Here is a 19,441-nt window from a genome sequence, read left to right as displayed (position 1 = left end):
CATATGTTTGCTCTATTTACTCATCAAATCACACACAACAATATGTTTTATAACACCAAATTACTAGTGCGTTTACATATTATCAATGAGCAACCAACTCGTAAATTGCAACTATATGTCTCCGTTTCAAGAATATAAGATATTATCATCTCATAATCACTCGTGATAAAATCCATGAAGTGATTCACGTGAGCGTGAGTTTAATCAAATACTCAAATCTTATTTCATGAGCAATCATGAACACTGCAGCAGACTTTTGCTATGTCTAAAACGCTTTAGACAATCTACAATCAGATTCATAACAGTCTTGCCTCAATACCTACTTCCAAAGTATGATCGACTGTGGATGATTTGAATAATTTTATTATTCGGGAAGTCAAAACATGCAAAGTGAAACACAAGAATAATTGAATCCAATATGGCCTCAACACTTTGAGTATAAAAAAACACATTTTATTTAATCACCATGTCGATTACACATTAATCATTGTATAATGTTTCGGATAATCAACTTAATACTTGAATTGAAAAACAATAGTTATCTCATGCTCCAAGCACGCACACTATGTTTACTTATGGTCCTTACTCTATGAAATAGATCGATTGAACATATTTCCAATGATGCTCATTTCACAATTCCCAATCCTTATCACAAGTGTAAGAATACCAAATTCTTGCAATGTGTTAGATTCTAGCATTTTACGCAATGATCCTTTTATAATGACATAACACTAATGTTAGAATTTGCTAATGATATTACAAAGTGCTCCATTGGAGATTGTTACAAGACAACTCCATAGACATGAAGTCTCAAATTCAAAGTACATTCCTTTGAACATCCTTCCTGTATAAAAGTTTCTAATCTACATAAATCCTTAATATCCAACTCTCATTATGGAAACGTTTCTATATTTTCCATATGACAACACATTCTAAATAGAATCCTATTTATTCATAATAATGTCAATATGGTCCATCCATTACTATACTTCCAACTGCCCATAAGTGACCAATCCTTGGCGAACCTTAGATCGTCCTTGACAGTTGTTTAATTTACTTTAGTAATATCCGGTTCTAGTCCTTTTCCCTCTTAATGCCATAGGCATTTGGAATAGACAGAATGGTCGAATATTACAATATATGCAATCGATCCTATACCCGAAGCGTATGGGATACGTTACATTCATATATGTCATTTGACTAAATTTGATTAAAATTTCTCGTTCTAAGCTTTTAGGTTTGAAATGAAGTATAAGTTCCTCTCCTTTATTTATAGCAAAACAACTTTTCAACCTCTACAACTTTGTGAATTGAAACTTTTTTTTTCTATAATTAATATTGCTAACTTGCAACACTTAACATAATAATCATGCTCCTACTTAACATGATAATTATATCCTTACCAACATAACACTTATGCTCCCACTAGCTTTGACATGTATTCAGAAATCAACTGGACTTCTAGAAATCAATACTTATTGACTTTCATTACCAAAGTTCATATTTATGATATGTGATGCTTCGGTAAGACTTTATCTAAGCTTCTCAAACTCATACACCTTTCCTTAGATAACTCATATGTGCGTCTAAACAATTCTAGAACTTATAGCAATAAGTCTTAAATGTTCAAACTATTTGCCTTTTCTCACAATTCGAACTATGAAGATGGAAGCCGTAATCATAATTGAATTCGAGAATGCAAATACCACAATTTCTATCTCCTTAAAATCTTCTTAGTGAAAGCATTTCCTCACAATCATTTTCATGAAGCGGAGAGAAACCTTATGACACTTATATTTTATGGTGCATGTGTTCCTATCCATGTGAATTTGTCATAACCATAATCACAAGACAAGGCTAGTGACAAATATAAACTCACATGGATTGAACTTGTTCAATCTTTATTTCTTGCCATCTAGCAGCACAAGGGTCTACCATGTCTTCCAAGTAGTTAAGCAGATCACCCATACAGATCATTTAATTTTTCATTGATTAAGATGCTTTGCCTTATGAAGTCAAATGGGAACTCATAGAACTGACATGCATAGTCAACATTAAATGGAATGGGCACAGAAACAAGAATGTGTCAACAAGATAGGTTACAATCCTCAAGTCGTGTGCTAGTGTTTAACAATAGGTTTACTCTTGATTAGTTCTTGAAACTTTTCAAGATCATTTAGACTCCCACTGACCTCTTGACATATAAAATTCTCGTCCTGAAAATTCCATAACAAAAAAATACTGAAGAGTTAGTGCGGGTTCTCATCAAGACAAACACTTCACACAATTGGTCTTAGTTGGTCTTTGTCTTATCCAAGACATCACAACTTACCAATTTCAAATGTGAAAGAGTAAAACATTTTCTACTCCACATTTGATGAGTGTTATAAACCTTCTTAAGATGATGTCACTCAAGTCACAATCTTGGAGTACGACTCTAAGACTTGATTTTGGAACGAAGTATGATTCACTGTTTGTCTTAACCATTTCAAAAATATTCGATTCCTCTTCTTATCCATACTAATGCACTAAGGTGTCCTTACAGGATCAATTGTGATACGGTTTCATAATCACTAAGTTAATCATAAAACACAATACTTAAGTATTCTCCCTTCTTTTCATATTGGAGAAACTTTTATCTTTCTACCTAATTGATTCTACCAATTTGTTCTGCCATACATTGAAACTTTTCAATGATTCAAAATTACACTTAATCTTGTAAGCATAACCATATTTACTAAACCTTTAACAAATCATGACGAATACTCTTGTCGTTCTTTGTGGCGGACTTGACCTAGTGCACAACAATGCGTAATAGATCCTTTATTCCTTTACTTGACTCACATACTTATTTGAACAAGGAATTAGTCTTAATTTCCCAAATACGAAGGTTCTCATTCATCATACAATACAATTCGCATGATTCCAAGTTTCTGTCCAATTGAAACTTGGTTGATGAGAATCTTCTTTATTTGTAAATTTCTAACACTTCCACAAATATCATAACTAAGAATCACATCCATTTTCAATATTGCTAACAATAGAAACACACAAACATCAATTTTCACAAAAGCCATTGCAAGGATATATAAATAAATAATACATAACAAAGTTTATTTTATTTATAAAAGTGCGGAAAAACTTGTCCTTACAATGCAATTATAAATGAAAACTATGTTACTAAACATTTCTAAACAATCTATCCTAACTCTCAAACATCAGCTCAAAAATCCGGTCTTCGAACCATGCGATCGAAATCCATTTCTTCATGATCAGACTCAGCTCACTCTTCCTTTAAGCTTCTTTTTTTTTCTTCGATCCTACATAACATCAAAATGCAATCTTATCACATCATGTATTAAGAATCTATAAATAGGAACTTAATAGAGTTAGATAGTGGATTTACCTGAAGCAGAGTCATACATGTTGACTCTCCCATCTTCACGATCCTTCAGGTAGATACGACAGCTTCACATCTAATGCCCTTTCTCTTGGTAGTAGAAACGAATGGACTCTTTTGGAACAACACATGGGACAATCTCAGATTTAGCCTTTCTCTTTACCATCCGGTCGAACGGTTTGACTATGGTCAATCCCTTTCCATTGGGTAGAGAAGAATTTTATGGATTTCCAATGTTTCCATTTTCAATGTCCATGGAAGTTTAGGAGGTTGATCTACCAGTCAAATTTGCTTTACCAGTGTGCCAAGTCATTGCTGATTCAACAGCAATAAGCAAATAGGTAGATCAATGAGGGTCACGTCGTGGTCCATCATATAGTAATCTTTAATGAGCTCACTATATGAGTCAGGAAGTGATTCAAGAACAAAGTCAACAACCAACTTCCTTGAGACATCGACACCCAACATTCCCAACTTGTCAATATGTAACTTCATCTCTAAGACGTGAGCACATACAGACTTTCTATCTTCGCGTTTGCTTGCCAATAGGGCTTGAGTGACCTTGAACTTTTCAAGTCGACGGACATGTGGGTCAAGGAGAATTATTAGAGTAGGTGGAGGAAGTGAAGCATGATTTCCATTTCCATGATCCAATCGTGGAACATCATCTTCACATGGAAAGCTTTTTCAACAAGGTTCGGGAAAACCATAGTTGTTAGATTTCGACATCTACAAAACGAGAGACATTCAAGGTCGTTGATTCAATCCTTAATATAACACCCAAATGAAAATATTAACGCTAGGACCCACCACAATATTCTACAACTCGGAAGAGGGATGTCGTAATCCAACTGCAAAATATTTGAAGGTAGGTAAATGATGATTTACCAATTTCCACCATGAAAAACGAAAATGAAGATTAGGTTTTAAATGAATTGAAAGTCCTAGGTCTTTTAAGATTCATTGAACTTTTCACTGACATGTTTAATCTCGATTATGCCCTTCAAGTTTGTGACTGGGATGCCGAGGATCACAAACAAGGTGTGAATAACCATGCAAATTAACTTGGTACTCTCGAAGACGTATATCACCTAATCAATGTGTTGGTTAACCACACACGCTCCATTGATCTATGATAATATACGAGCTACCCATTGTCATCCTTTATTGGTCCCATATTAGTATGCTGGTTAACAACACATGCTCCACTAACGACCAACAAGGTGCAATGTGCAATTTCATGGATTTGCACCAAATTCACTTTTTTCTTAAAGTAACTAAGATTTGAGAATTTATAAAGGTGTTTAGTTACTTCGTATTTCATTATACTTATAATGGAAGGTTGTGTCCTATCCTACCCGTTTGGCTAACGACCCTCCACTAGTCAAAGGTACGGTGGGTAAGAGTGGATACCCAATGACGGTCATTTTATATGCTGATTCATTAAACACCCCTTATAGATCAACTTCGTGAATGATGCCTACTAACGGTAAGACTGACATTTACTTATACATATATAATATTAAACTTTTAATTCTATATAGTATAAAGGTGTATTTTATACTTTTCAAATACTAGGTGTTTTAATCAAAAATTTATTTTTTTCAAAAATTAATACTTTTTAATTTTAAAATTTTAAATATTAAAACTTTGATTTAATAATTATCCAATATTAAACAATTAATTTAAATTATTAAATCTTAAAGGATTATCCATTAATTTAAATAATTAATTTAACCTAATCCCTTTATCCCTAGATTTCAAATTTTTAATTATTAATTAAATAATTAAATTAATAAGTAATTACCTCCGGACACTTTGCTTCTTCTAGATTTCATCCATTAATGTTACTCCTTAATATTTTTTTAATCAAGAAATAGAAGTCAAAATAAGATGCTATATTATCTACTGTTGTATACAAAAAAGTGATTGCAAATATATGATTAATGACTATATTTTTGTTATCAAGTGTGTAGTACACGGGTGGTTTATGTTAAGCACATTTGCTTTTCATTGGTTCGTTATGAATTGTATTTTTAAACATAAAATAAGTAGGAAGCTTCAATTTTATCCAGATTATTAAGTTCTGATTCTTGTAAAAAGCATATTAACTTTTACATTTCAGTATGTTACGGTTTTTAACCTTTGGTTATGAAATTTTAAAGTTATTGCAATATATTACACCTTAACCTTCAATTATCAAATTTTAAACTAATCCAATTATGATTTACTTTTAATTAATTTATGCAAATTATTGCAGGTTTTTTAGGCATCTCATGTTCAACAACAAGAGGATGGAAATTTGATTTGATTGATTGTTTTATAAAAAGAAAGACACAAATTGATTTTTTTTAGATCCATTGAATTAAATGGAGAATTCATCGCCTCATTGAATAGATAAGATTTAATTTGTTAGTCATTTCGATTTCAAATTATTAATACTAATTTTATTTTTCAACAATGGTTTTCACGGGTTTAAATCTAATAAAGTAATAAATAAAACTAAGGTATGTACCCATCATTAGCCTTATGGTGTTGAAACCAATTATTGTGTCCTTGTGCAAAATTGGTGACATTCTTGGACAAAATGTTGAATTGGATTATTGTGTCATTGTGCAAAATTAGTGATTTGATTGATTGTTTTATAAAAAGAAAGACACAAATTGATTTTTTTTAGACCCATTGAATTAAATGGCGAATTCATCGCCTCATTGAATAGATAAGATTTAATTTGTTAGTCATTTCGATTTCAAATTATTAATACTAATTTTATTTTTCAACAATGGTTTTTACGGGTTTAAATCTAATAAAGTAATAAATAAAACTAAGGTATGTACCCATCATTAGCCTTATGGTGTTGAAACCAATTATTGTGTCCTTGTGCAAAATTGGTGACATTCTTGGACAAAATGTTGAATTGGATTATTGTGTCATTGTGCAAAATTAGTGACATTCTTGAACAAAATGTTGAATTGGATTTTCTTTTAGCTTTGTTCGTAATATCATTGATCTTATCAAGATCAAAACTTGCTTAAGAATCGATCTCTGTAACTTGAATTACCACCATAGACTTGAATTACCACCATAGACTCAAGTTTGCTTTTTTCCCATTTCCAGTATAAAGGAACACTTTCTTTGCAGACGTTGTAACATTCATTGACATGTCACTACAGGAAATATGGGCATTAGCGGCGACATGTCATTGACGCGTTATATGTCGCCGCTAATGTCATGCGCCGCCGCTAATAGTCACATAATAATGATCCGTGTCAAACGAGCCCCATCCGTTCGATTTGTTTTCAATCGTAGGGTTGTAACGAGACAAGAAAAGGCGCTGACTTTTCTCTCCAAGTTGTCGCTGCTAATACCTATGCGCCGCTACTAATGCCTATGCGCCACCGCTAATGCTCGTCGTCGCTAAAGTCCTTTACAGATACCCCCCCCCCCCCTTCAGCTTCCTTTCTATGTATCGTGTCTTCTGTGAAACCTCCCAGCCGACTCAAGATCCTTCGACCATCGATCGTGTCCAGCCGTCATTCCTGCCACAAGACCACCAGCACCGCCAACCCAACCTCCATTCCGTCAATTCCGTCGAAGACTCATATCACCGGCGAAGACGAATCATAATATCGGTGACGAGGAAGTAAAACCGGCGACCACCGGTGGTTTTTGCCTCCTTCTCCGTTGATTTTTTTTTATTTTCTTATCCCACTAATTTAAGAGTGGTATTGTTGCAGCCCTTGTGGATTTTTGCAACCTCTAGCGGGTTTTCTTATTTTTTGCCGGAATTTAGCCGGTAAGAACTTGTTAGTCGGAAAGCTACCAGGATACAGCCACCACCACCCTTCTCCACTAGATTACACAACCAGGTTCCTTTATAACATATGTATTTGTGTATTTATATTATGTGTATGTACATATGAATTTGGGGATAACTACAGTAAAGTCCTTTTATTTTTGCAAAATTTTCAAAAAAGTCCTAAATTTTTTTTTTTGAATAAAAAAAAATGAAACTAGTGTAGCTAGCTAAGGCCATTGTTTGGACAGCCCAGTTCGAAACATGTTGGCGTCATTTTGTCCACAAAACCCGATTTTTAAAGGTATAATAAAGTTTACTGATGTGGCATGCCACATCATCTACCACGTCAGCAAACTGTCCAAGTTGGCATGCCACATAGGCGGATGACCTGCTTAATAGGTAAAAAGGGACTAAACTGAATAAATTTTCCGTTTTTTTAGATTTTACTTATAAAATTCAAGAAAAGATGGGATAGGGAGGTTCGAACCTGCGCTCCTTCCCCTATCAAAACAACTTACCACTTGATCTGAATGACATTTAATATCATTTTCCTTCACACTTATATTTAATGTATTTAGTGTTGTAGATTTAAATACGATTAGTATTATTATTATTATTTTTATGGATAATATTGTTACTATTAAAAACGAAATTAAATAAATAATTTTAAAATTCAAGTTTAGTATTATTATAAAATAAACACATGTATAAATAATTTTAAAATACAGTTTTAACAGGATTTTGTAGGACCAGAAACTGGACCAATATATAGAACTGGTTCCGATTCAGTTCCGGATACGGGTAAAGTTGGTCTAGAACCGGAGAACCCGAAAACATCAAAATGGATTGGGTGGAACCGAGTAAAGTGGATCTAGAACCTGAAAACCATGGAAACCATAATTGTTTAGTAATTACTTAGTCGGTTGAACTTTGAAAATTTTCAGCTCTGATATCCCGACTTTGGAGGGCTATAAGTCAGTGAATATTAAACCAAATATAACAAAATTATAGTCTAAAACAAGGTTGTGAAAAATGTTCGACGTTAGCTAGTCGGTAAACTATGGTTAAGGGATTAATCGGCTAGACGGAGATTAATCGGAGACCATAAATTGCTAATTTATTGAATTTTAAAAAATTAAATATGACCAATATCATAACAATGTTCATAAATACCACTAATATTATAACAAAATAGGTTAGTGTGATTAATACAACACTAATCATTATTCAAATAGTTTATGTTGTTATGAAACTTCTTTAAAGTGTTAAAATTTCATCATTTATTGCTTTTTCACTCACCGTGTATGTAGGGTTTAATCGTTAGGCGCCTTTTAATCGGTCAAGTAGTGCTTAGGGACTAATCGGAGATTAATCGGGACCTAGTCGAGATTTTTACAACACTAGTATAAACTTATGCGCAAACTCTAAACTACATGTTAGAAAAAAAAACATCATGGCAATCCGACTTCAAACGAGTTACATATGCATGTATTAAATTTTTCACAGAATACAAAAAAGGCTAAAAAATAGAAAATTCCCCATTTTGATATCTCGACTTTGGGGGAATATAAGTCAATGAATATTAAACCAAAAATGATAAAACTATAGTCTAAAATTATGTACAAACTCTAAAATACGTGTTTGAGAAAACCGCATTCTAATCCGACTTTAAACGAATTAGATATTTTTGTTTTAAAATTTTCGCAAAATACAAAAAAAAAAAAAAAAACTAAAAAACATAAAACTTCAAGCTTTGATATCCTAACTTTAGGGGACTATAAGCCATTGAATATGAAACCGAAAATAAAAAAAAATTATAGTCTAAAATTATGTGTAAACTTTAATCTACACGTTGGAAACAACATGTCAATTCGACTTTAAATGAATGTGATATGTATATTTTAAACTTTTCATAGAAACCAGTTCCGGTTCTAAAACCCGGTTTACCCAGACCCAAAGGACCCGAAACCCGGATTACCCGGAACCCACGTAAAGTCATTCTTTAAATCCGAAACCCTTCTACACGTTCTGGTTCTAACGATTCTTGTTGTGTTCCGGTTTTTCGTTTTTAACTCTCATCCCTAGTCAAGAGTGGATCTAATACATTTACTATGTATCCTATATTGGTTACAGATGTGAACTATGTTACTTGGTCTATTAAAAGAAGGTGCTTGGCTATATAAATTAATGGTTCTTAAATCTTAATGACATAAATGGATAGCAAAGTATCTAAAATTATTTCATTCAATCAGTAGAGCACCAAACATTTAGAAAAGAATAGTAAATTACATTATTCGTCTCTTGTCCGAATGCTAAAATACATGTTTTGGTCTTTATTTAAAAAAATTAATTCGAACCGTCCCTCTTATGTTTAAAACTTGCAGGTTTCTCCCTACATGATCTGAAATGACTATTGTCTTTCGTCATTTCCTTTTGGATTTTTTTAGTTTGCTTTGTATTATTAATATAAAAGAAGAAAAAAAAAATGCGAACCCACACCAAATCACTCCACCTTAAACTCATGTACGTACATCTCATCTATTTCACCGTCTTCCAAAACCCCATTTATGAACTCTAAAGAGCACCACCACTGATGCACCGACGACACTGATTGAGCACCGGAGAACACTATATCATCGGAGCAGCTTTCTTGCATCCCTTCTCTTGTCGGTCTACTTCCTCACCCTGTCTTACTTAGTCGGCCACCAATGGATTTCGAATTGAAGTTGGGATTCTTGAAATCAAGTTTTGCAATTGAGGTTTCAAAAATCAGATTTTGGAAATTGAGATTTCAGAAATCAAGTAACCGTCAATTTTCAAAGTTGGGATTTCATTTCACCATCTTCACCTCCGTCGGAAACCACCTCTCCCCCTCTTCTTTGATTCTTTGAATATAAAGTTATGATGTTTACTTTCATTTTATAATCTTGTTTGTTTGTAGTTTAAGTTTTGGGTTTCGATTCTGAAAGTGAAGCTGCAAAGTTCTTGTTGGAGAATACAAGCATCGGATTCTAGAAAAGAAGCTCTAGAATGACGACCACCACCATCTGTAGGATGAAGAATGCAACTTTTAATCATACGACAAATTAATTTTTGAAAATAAGAACTACATACAATTTGTTGACACTTGAATCAGGGACAGATCGTGTAATTTACTCAAAAAAAGAAAAAAAAAGTTAAAAAAGACAATCTAACCATTAGGGAGGAGGGAGTCGTTCCCTTCCAACCCACCGAACCCACTGCCACATCAAATTTTGTCTCTTCTTTTTTCTTCATCTTTCCCAACCCACAACACACGGAAATCCTATATTTTTGAACCCACTCAACCCACTCAATTAAAAAAAAGAGACAATAGAGAGAGATGATGAAGTGGGTTAGTGAAACCAATCAACCCACTCGTTGAAGCGGGAGTGGTACCACCAATAACTCTATTGCTAATTAAGATTTTACATTTGATTGTTTTGTATTTTTTTTAATTGAGTGGGTTGAGTGAGTTCAAAAAGATAGGGTTTTCGTGTGTTATGGGTACGGAAAGATGAAGAAAAATAAAAGAAAAAAAGTGATGTGACAATGAGTTAGTGGGTTAGGAGGCAATGACTCCATCCTCCTTTAGTAGCAATAAATTCAACAGGTGTTATGCCAATATGGCATCATATGGGCTCTAATGTGGCATTGTAATGATATGTATTTGCAAAAAAATTAAATGAATTCTATTCATTTAGTCCTTAAAGTTGTAATTAAATCCAAAGATAAAGTTTTGTTATAATGTTGCCTCAAGTGGAAAAGTTTCTTGAAAAATTATGTTGTCATTATGTCATTATAAAAATTAAAATGCCATGTTGGGTAGGGATGTCAACGGGGGCAAACGGGACGGGGAGTGCATCCCCCACCCCCGCCCCCGAAATTTCCTTGTTCCCCCGTCCCTGCCCCCGCCCCCATTCCCCCACCTCCGATTTATTTTGGGCTGTCTTTTTTTGGCTAAAAGAAGTTTTTATTTACAATAAAATAAACTATTTCTTAGGTAACAAATAATTATTTATAGTAGAATTTTACATGTTAAAAATTAAAAAGTTATGACATCTTAAAAACATTATACTAACAATTTAAAAACATGTTTTTTTGATGAATTTTGGATGATCAAAATCATGTTATAGTTTATTATATTTATATAATTAATATATGCAAATATATGTGTAATTTATTAACGGAGTCTCCATGGTGGTTTCGGGACGGGATTGCCTATCCCCGCCCCCGCCCCCGAAATTAAAACGAGGGTTAACCATGCCCCCGTCTCTGATTTTTTTAAAAAATTTCCCCCAAACGGGACGGGGCCCCCACATGACTTTTTGACATCCCTAATGTTGGGCTATATATAAAACGTCTTAAACCCACAACACGAACATTAAATGCAGAAATTATAGAAAAATTGTTACCTATTTATGACATTGAACCTAAAACTATAAAGTATATACAAATTTTGACATTTTGAAGAGTTACAAATGCGTCTGAATGAGTATAATCTTCATCTTCCGCCAAAACACTTTCTACCAAGAGGACACGATGGTAATTTTTTTGTAATGTTTATCTTAACTTGATAGATATTAATGCATGTATGTTATTTATATATGAACGTGTAAAAAGGGTACTTCGACTTGGTACCATTATACTTTGTTTTTATAATCCTTTTTCCTTTATTCCATATCATGTGGTTATGCTCTTGGGATTTATACGGTTGTCAGTCTATCAAAGAAAACGAAGGTCGTCATTAGATGAAGATGCAGGGGCAAAACCATCATTTTTAAAGAATTAGCTAATATCCTCTCCTATCCTTGGTCAAAGTCCCAGTCAATGGTCAAGGTCAACAGTCCATGTTGACCCGAATCGTCGAGTGTAGTTCACCGACCCGTCGAGTCCTTCCTGAACTCAAGAAGTCATGAAATCCTCCGTTGAATCGTCGAGTTTCCCTGCAACTCGCCGAGTTCATACATGTCCAAATGTCGGGAAAACCCTAGCTGACTCGCCGAGTCATCCTACTGACTTGCCGAGTCCATGCAAAAATCGTTACACGGTTTGTTTATTTTAAGTTTTTATCCATTTACATTTATATGCACATGGTGACCCTTTTAGTGAGGGATCTAGCATCCTATCTTTATTTGTTCCTTTTTTAGCATTACCAAATACAAAGCATTGTTTACTATTATAAATAGATGGATTTGTCATGGAATTGAAAGTACAATGCTATAAATAAGTATAATTTTGAAAGTACAATGTCTAAATAAATAAAAATTGAATGTACAATAAATAAAAATTGAATGCACAATACTTTAACGGAAAAAATTGGATGTAGTATGATATAATATACAAATAACTAAAGCTACATTATCATTGTTTGCATTTGTCTCTTAATCTATAGTTCTTGCTTCTACGTCTACAAATGACTATACTCTTGTTATATTCTATATTATTTTAATTTGTCAACCGTGGTTTTCATGGGTATTAACCTAGTCTTCTCTTCTAATAAAACAGTACATTAACCGCCACGTGGCATTCTCTTAGCCCCTCCCAATCTATTTTTCCCGCTCCTATCATCTAACTAAATTTCCGAAATTGCCCTGCTTCCTTTGACTTGTAATATATACCGTATTGAAGTAGTAGTTTCCGTAATCATTCCTCTCTAATTCAAATCAAAATCAAAATTCAAATCCTCCCAAATTGAAGCTGTGATTTACTTATTGATCGCAAAACAAAGATCATCTATCTGTATCAAGGGATTATAATGGGATGTTATGGCATCAGAGCATAATCATCGACTAGGGTTTATGCATTTTCTAAGAATCCGTCTCTTATAATCGTTTTATTTCTCGATTGAATATATGCATTATCGATCGAAATACAGTTCCTTTCAACTTTTCGCCAAGCTTCTCATGATGGTACACCGTTCCTTTCAACTTCAACAAATTTGTTTGTGTTTATTAATTTTGTTATAATCGATCGAAATACAGTCGTGTTCGCGTATGAAACCTAAACCTCCAATCGTTTCTATGGATGATTGCTGATCTGATTGCTAATTGCTAATTGCTAATGCACAAATTAGAAATTCAGTAATTGAATTGTTTCTATAGTGATTGATAGTATGATCATTCAACATCACCAGAAAGGATAGAGAAGAAGATACAGAATGCTCCACCTGGTCAAGGCACTGTTAGGATGCTTTCTCGAGAGGAATGGGAAAAATTTAGAGAAGTCCAACCAAGAACTCCATTTGAATCTAAACTTGCTCGACCTAATGCACGAATAAGAACATGGGAGCCTCTACACATGGTAAATCTTCAAACTTTATCACTAACATTCATTTCTTATTTTTGTTCATAAGTTCTTCAACTATTTGCTTAATCATATTACTATAAACAGTAGAAGAATGAACACAAGTAAATTGTTATCAACTTATTATATGTGAAAATACAAAGTGTGTTGCTATTTTGCTAGAGGATGTTAAGGATTGGACAGTTGATGTGTTGACAGATGCTTTTACAAGGGCTAAAGAATGTGTGAAATAGGGATCAAAGTAGGGAAAATTGAGCTTTTAAATGTTGTTTAGAAATGAAACTAATTTACATGTTTTGATGTAATATTCACCATAGAATATACAAAACTAATTAATTGAGAAATGGTTGTTGATTAACTTTGTTAGTATATGTGCAAAATGATGAAGCTTTTGTGAAGATGAGAAATATCAAATTGGAAGATATATGTTTTTAAACTAATGATTTGTGATTTGAATAATCAAAATAAACTTCCACTTTTTATCAATTATTTCTTTTTTACTTGATGCAGTTTGAGTTTATAATAGTTATTAGACAAGCAATCATTTCTTATTCATCATCACTTATGGTTAGAAGGGTAAAATTATCCATTCTCTCTGTATCCCTACTTATGATGGGTGAAATGCGTTACTGTTTACCGTGAAAAAAGAAACTAAATTGCTCTTTTTGTATCAAGCCTTAAAAAATAGAAAAAACAAAATGCATTGCTATTTAACTAGAAAAAAAAAGAAAGAAACTAAGTCGTATTTTTTGCATTCTTGCATTAGGTAAGAAAAACTAGACAAAGGAAAATACATTACAATTTAGCCTGAAAAAAAACCTTTTCGGATCATTTAAAAAAAAGAATACAAAAAGGAAAATACATTGTTTTTTAGCGTGAAAAAAAGAAACTACCTTGTCCTATTTTTTGCATTAGTTACAAAAAAATGACAGAAACTAGGTTGTTATTTAGCTCGAAAAGATAAAATAAGTTTCCTTATTATGCATTAGGTTGCAAAAATATAGAAAAAGAAAAATATGTTGCTATTTAGCATTAAAAAGTGAAATTAACTTGCCAATTTTGCATCTGGGCACAATAAATAAGAAAGGAAGATGCATTGTTATTTTGTGCGGGAAAACATTGTTATTTAGCATGAAACATTTGTCATTTCCTTTGAATCAGGTCACAATAAATAGACAATGAAAATTACGTTGTTGTTTACCGTGAAAAAAAGAACTTGTTGTTTTTGTATGAGATAAAAAAGTGTGTTGCTATTTAGCTTGAAAAAACTAACTTTCCCTTTTTTTACATTACTTCAAAATACAAGTAACTTGCTATTTACTTCACAATTTGTAAACTTCTGTTGCAAACATTATACTATATTATATCATTTTTAACGATATCATAGATCCACTCAAGGGGTACTCAGACAATATCGATCATGTGGCATCTCAATTAACACCATGTACTCATGTAGTACCATTTAAGGTATCTAATTTGACCTGTACCAATTAACTTCAAGCATATTGATCTATAGGATTCTATTCCAACATGAAAATAATGTAGGGAGGAAGTAAAACACATTATCCATAGCAACTGAGGTACTTTATACCAATCTTTATCTATTTGCGTTTTATTTCATTGATAGCATCTTAAAATCCAACATTAAATTCTATTATTTAAGTTTATTACAGTTCAAGAACTTTACTCATAATATGAAAGCTAGTTAGGGATTAACAATGGATGCGAAGGTGCTCTTCCTTATATCACATCAACCCTCAAACAATGAAAGGTTCGAATAATATTTTTTAATTAATTGCTTAATTTTTCCACTTATTTCCATTGTTGTTGATCTTTCAGATTTGATGATAAAGCATAAAGAAGCATATTTCTTTACCATTTAGTTAATCTTTCTAAAAACTAAATGAATGACCTGCAAAATACTTTGTTCACCTTTCTTATTTTTTTAAATGTATTTTATGAAACGAATTGGGGTTACCCATTCCAAGATGCACGGTATGTCTAAGTTTTGGTAAAGGTTTTTACTAATATCTCCATGATTGAATTTCATTTCAGGACATAATGAAGGATGCTCCGTTTATACACTGAAAATTGAAAATTTTAGCAAAGACATGTAAGTAAATTTACTACAAATAGCTCCTGTGTGCTGCAATTCAATTTGCACATCTGCATTTGCTCTTTTTTGGCATTTGAAGATAATTTGTGGTCTTTTCTTTCATCGGCTTTTAGAGATTCATGGTTTTCAGAGTTTAGTTATATTATTGATACTCTTAAGTCTTATCCAAAGTTGTAATTGGGTACTAAGGATTTTTATCATTCTATAATGCAGATCGAATCAGAGTTAGCTGCCTTGCCCCCTGTCTTATGCTTCTATCATTTCGAGGCCCTTGCTTATATGAAGATAGTGGCATTAGAGGTATCTTTTTTAAAGATGAGGTTGGAAACACAAGGTTAATATTAAAAGTGGGATACTAAAATATAAAAGATACATGGGATGGATGTTTATCGGTCAATATTTTTATTTCTTTTTTCCAAAATAGTCTTTTTATAGTCAGAAATAAAATGCACTACATTTCTATTTGATTTTTTAGTTTTCATAAAATCATGCATTCAACATTAGGCAAATGAAATTATATTGCTATTTCTTTAATTTTTATTTCTAAAATATAAGTTATGTTAATTTATCACCCGTGGGTTGCATGGGTTTTAACCTAGTATCCTAATAAAAGAGTGCAAAATTGCCATGTGGCAATTGCTCAACCCCCAAAAGCTTACTTTCCCGCCTAAAATGTCTAAGTGATTTTCCGTAAATGCCCTTATCCCATATACTATGTCCAACAATTCAGATGTTTTTGTTCCTGATTTTTAGCAATCACAATAATATAATGTTGACCTTTTAAAAATTTAATTTCTTTATATATTCAATACAATCAGGGATTTCGAATTTGAAATCGTTAATAATTTCAACCTAAATTAGTAAATTACAAAAGGGAGCTGATCCATACACAACAATTTTTTTCCATACACAATAATTGGTGCTTTAAAATGTTGTATTGTACAACTATATAATGCATAATTTGTTGTGTATTGCAAAAAACTGTTTGTGTATGAATCACTATGTGATTATTTGAATGTGAGCAATATTAGGCAATAAATCAGCTTAGGTAATCTTATCATAAAATTTGAAACGACAACCCATTTACTTCCTTTCTTATATGTCTCATGCGTTTCCAGATTTTAACATTTTTCTCCATTCACTTTTTTGCATCTGTAAGGTAGCATCCATTCACTATCTGCCATCAGTTTGAAGATTATATTTGTCTGACATTTGAAGAATTGGGACATCACGTAATAACTAAACACCCCTCTAAAAAAGAAATCAGTAAAAAGGAACGACTTGGTTCATTCCATTCTATTAGGCTAATGAAACAAGTCCCTTTTCATTTCATTATGCTAATGAACCATTTCATTCCTTTCTGAATTCCATCATACACTTTCTAGAAAAAAAAATGCAGAAAATATCACTTCACTTTTGGTGATGTTTTTTGTGTTGTTGTTTATTGTTAGTTTGTCACCGACCGACTAACGGAGATATGATGATTGCTTTAATTACCGCCGTATCGTTCCATCCTAATGGTGCCACTGGAGGGTTTCAGGCGGGGACTCATGATGTCTAACCTAAACTACGGTTGGGAAGACGAATAAAGGGGAGTGATGCTGCTGGCGGTGGTTGATAGTTGTTGCCGAATTACTTCCTTTCTTGTACGTAGACTTCGTCAGTGGGTATTTCAATCAATTTAAAAAAGGGACCTAATTCTTTTGTTTATTTTAAACGCGTCCTTTGATTACATAAAATTGAAGTATGATGAACCATGTATTTTTATTTGCCGACATACATCACCCAAAGTTTCTGAGTAATAAACCTTCATGCTATTATTATAACTTCATTAAATAAAATGGAAGCATAAATAATTTGACGATGACTAGGTATATATGTTAAATGAAAATAAAATTAACTATATATTTATATATGAAAATGAAAATGAAATTCTGATTGTATGTTTCTATAACAACCGACAAATCCTAAATCTTTGTAAATTACTCCCTCCGTCCCAAAATTATTGTCCACAGACAAAAAACACACAGATTAAGAAAAGTAATAATTAGCTTTGTTTTTTTGAGTAAAATGACTCCCTTGTCTTTTTTTAAAACCAATTGGAAAAGTGTATTTATAATTATTATAGTTTACTTTATTAAATGTTAAGGGCAACATGGTAAAAATGTATATCTATTTTTGGTAGTGGACAATAATTTTGGGACAAACTAAAATAGTAAGGTGGACAATTATTTTGGGACGGAGGGAGTAATAATTTTTTACAAATTAAACTTTATAAATAATATTTTTCTTTTTTAATCATGGTTTCCACGGATTTATAGATGGTCAGCATTCAAATTAGACGATTCGGAATAAACCAGACATTCATTCCATAAATAATGGTATTCCGAACCAAATTGTATAATTTCAACAAGTGTTTAGTAGAAATGAAATATAAATGTATTTTCACAGTGCGCCTGCTATTTGTTCTTCACCAACATAGAATCTCCTGCACGCGTTTATGCATGCGCTTATACCGATAATAAACAATACAAAAAAACCTTCGTCATGACGAACCACGAACATGTCTCATAATTAATAATATAAGTAATAACTGCTTCATAAATATCATTTGATGCATGTCTTTAACTTGATTTACTCATAGTATTTTTTTTTTATTAATAAAATTGATTTGTTATTATTTTAATTTAATATTTATTTATTTATATTTTATCTTGATTAAATAAAATATACTTCAAGTCTGGTTATTGGTATGTTAAAGAAATCAACCTACCAAAAACCACATATTTGTCGTTCATTACGTAAGTACCAATCATAACGTCTACTGAAAAGAAACTATACATCAAAAGAAAATATTTTGTCGCACATCGAATTGAAACCAGTTGTCACCCAAAAACTAATCGACGAAATGAAACAAATAGAAGCCGTTGTATCGCGCGATAACCTTATTGGTATGTGTGTATGTATGTATGTATAAACAAACCTTAGTAACTTAAAAAATGTGGCAAACGTTTTCCAATTTCAACCTTTTTATCTGATTCCAACATTTTATCCTTGACATATTTATATTTTTACAGAAGAAAAATGTTTGATGCATATATGGAAAAATCTCCAAAATCTATATCTAACTATTGGGTTGTCCGGTTGGAATTTTAGTTTTAGGTATAATAGGAAGTTTTGCATTATTTGAGTCTATCTATTTCACGTTTTAGTATTAGAATAGATTTCTAATTTTTCTAGTATAAAATAGGTTTCAAACAACCCATTGTTTCTCTTAATCGAGCTTGTGAGAGACTAACCGGATGCACATAATCAACGGACGGGAAGATGTCAAAGCGGGTGGCTTTGAATCGGTTCATTTTGCGGGTGACAGAAGATGGTAAGGTGGTCGTGACCTTGTCTTCTTGTTCGGTGGAAAAGTGCTCTCGGAACAAGCTTGATTAAACAGGTCGGGGTTGTCAACAAGAGAATAGGATGTCGTTGGTTAAAGAAGGAGGTTCGATGACGTATCAAGTTCTGGTTTGACTCCAACGAATTACCCGGTATGGGCGGTCAAAGTCAAGTTGATTACAGATACACACAACATATGGGAGACGGATTAACCGAAAGCATTACGTGAAACATCGGATCAAAACAAGTCAAAACAAGTTCTTGTTTTTTTTTTTTTTTGTTTCAAGCAATACTCAAAGACATGGTGTTGCAAATGGCGAGTTACACCGATCCAAAGCAAGTGTATGATGGGCTAATACATGGTATTTGGGAGTGGATCGGGTGAGAACGACTCAGCTTGCAACCTTAAAAA

The 19,441-nt window shown here is 32.7% G+C and overlaps 1 long non-coding RNA gene across 6 annotated transcripts; it reads left to right on the top strand.

Moving 5' to 3' along the window:
• Positions 1–12,756: 12,756 nt before the first annotated feature.
• Positions 12,757–17,479, top strand: LOC145101316 (uncharacterized). Of its 6 annotated transcripts, none has more exons than XR_013705595.1 (5): positions 12,757–13,129; positions 13,322–15,294; positions 15,579–15,636; positions 15,853–15,939; positions 17,091–17,479. It is a non-coding gene; the product is annotated as an uncharacterized LOC145101316 (long non-coding RNA). The 6 variants fall into 6 exon arrangements; XR_013705597.1 differs by lacking the exon at positions 17,091–17,479 and adding an exon at positions 16,799–17,019; XR_013705596.1 differs by lacking the exon at positions 17,091–17,479 and having other exon boundaries at positions 13,322–13,520; positions 13,686–15,294; positions 15,853–16,787.
• The last annotated feature ends 1,962 nt before the right edge of the window (positions 17,480–19,441 follow it).

The sequence above is a fragment of the Lactuca serriola genome, chromosome 4, assembly GCF_051521515.1.
Source record: "Lactuca serriola cultivar US96UC23 chromosome 4, Lser_US96UC23_V15, whole genome shotgun sequence".
Taxonomy (NCBI): Eukaryota; Viridiplantae; Streptophyta; class Magnoliopsida; order Asterales; family Asteraceae; genus Lactuca; species Lactuca serriola.
This window is presented reverse-complemented; position numbering and strand designations above follow the sequence as displayed.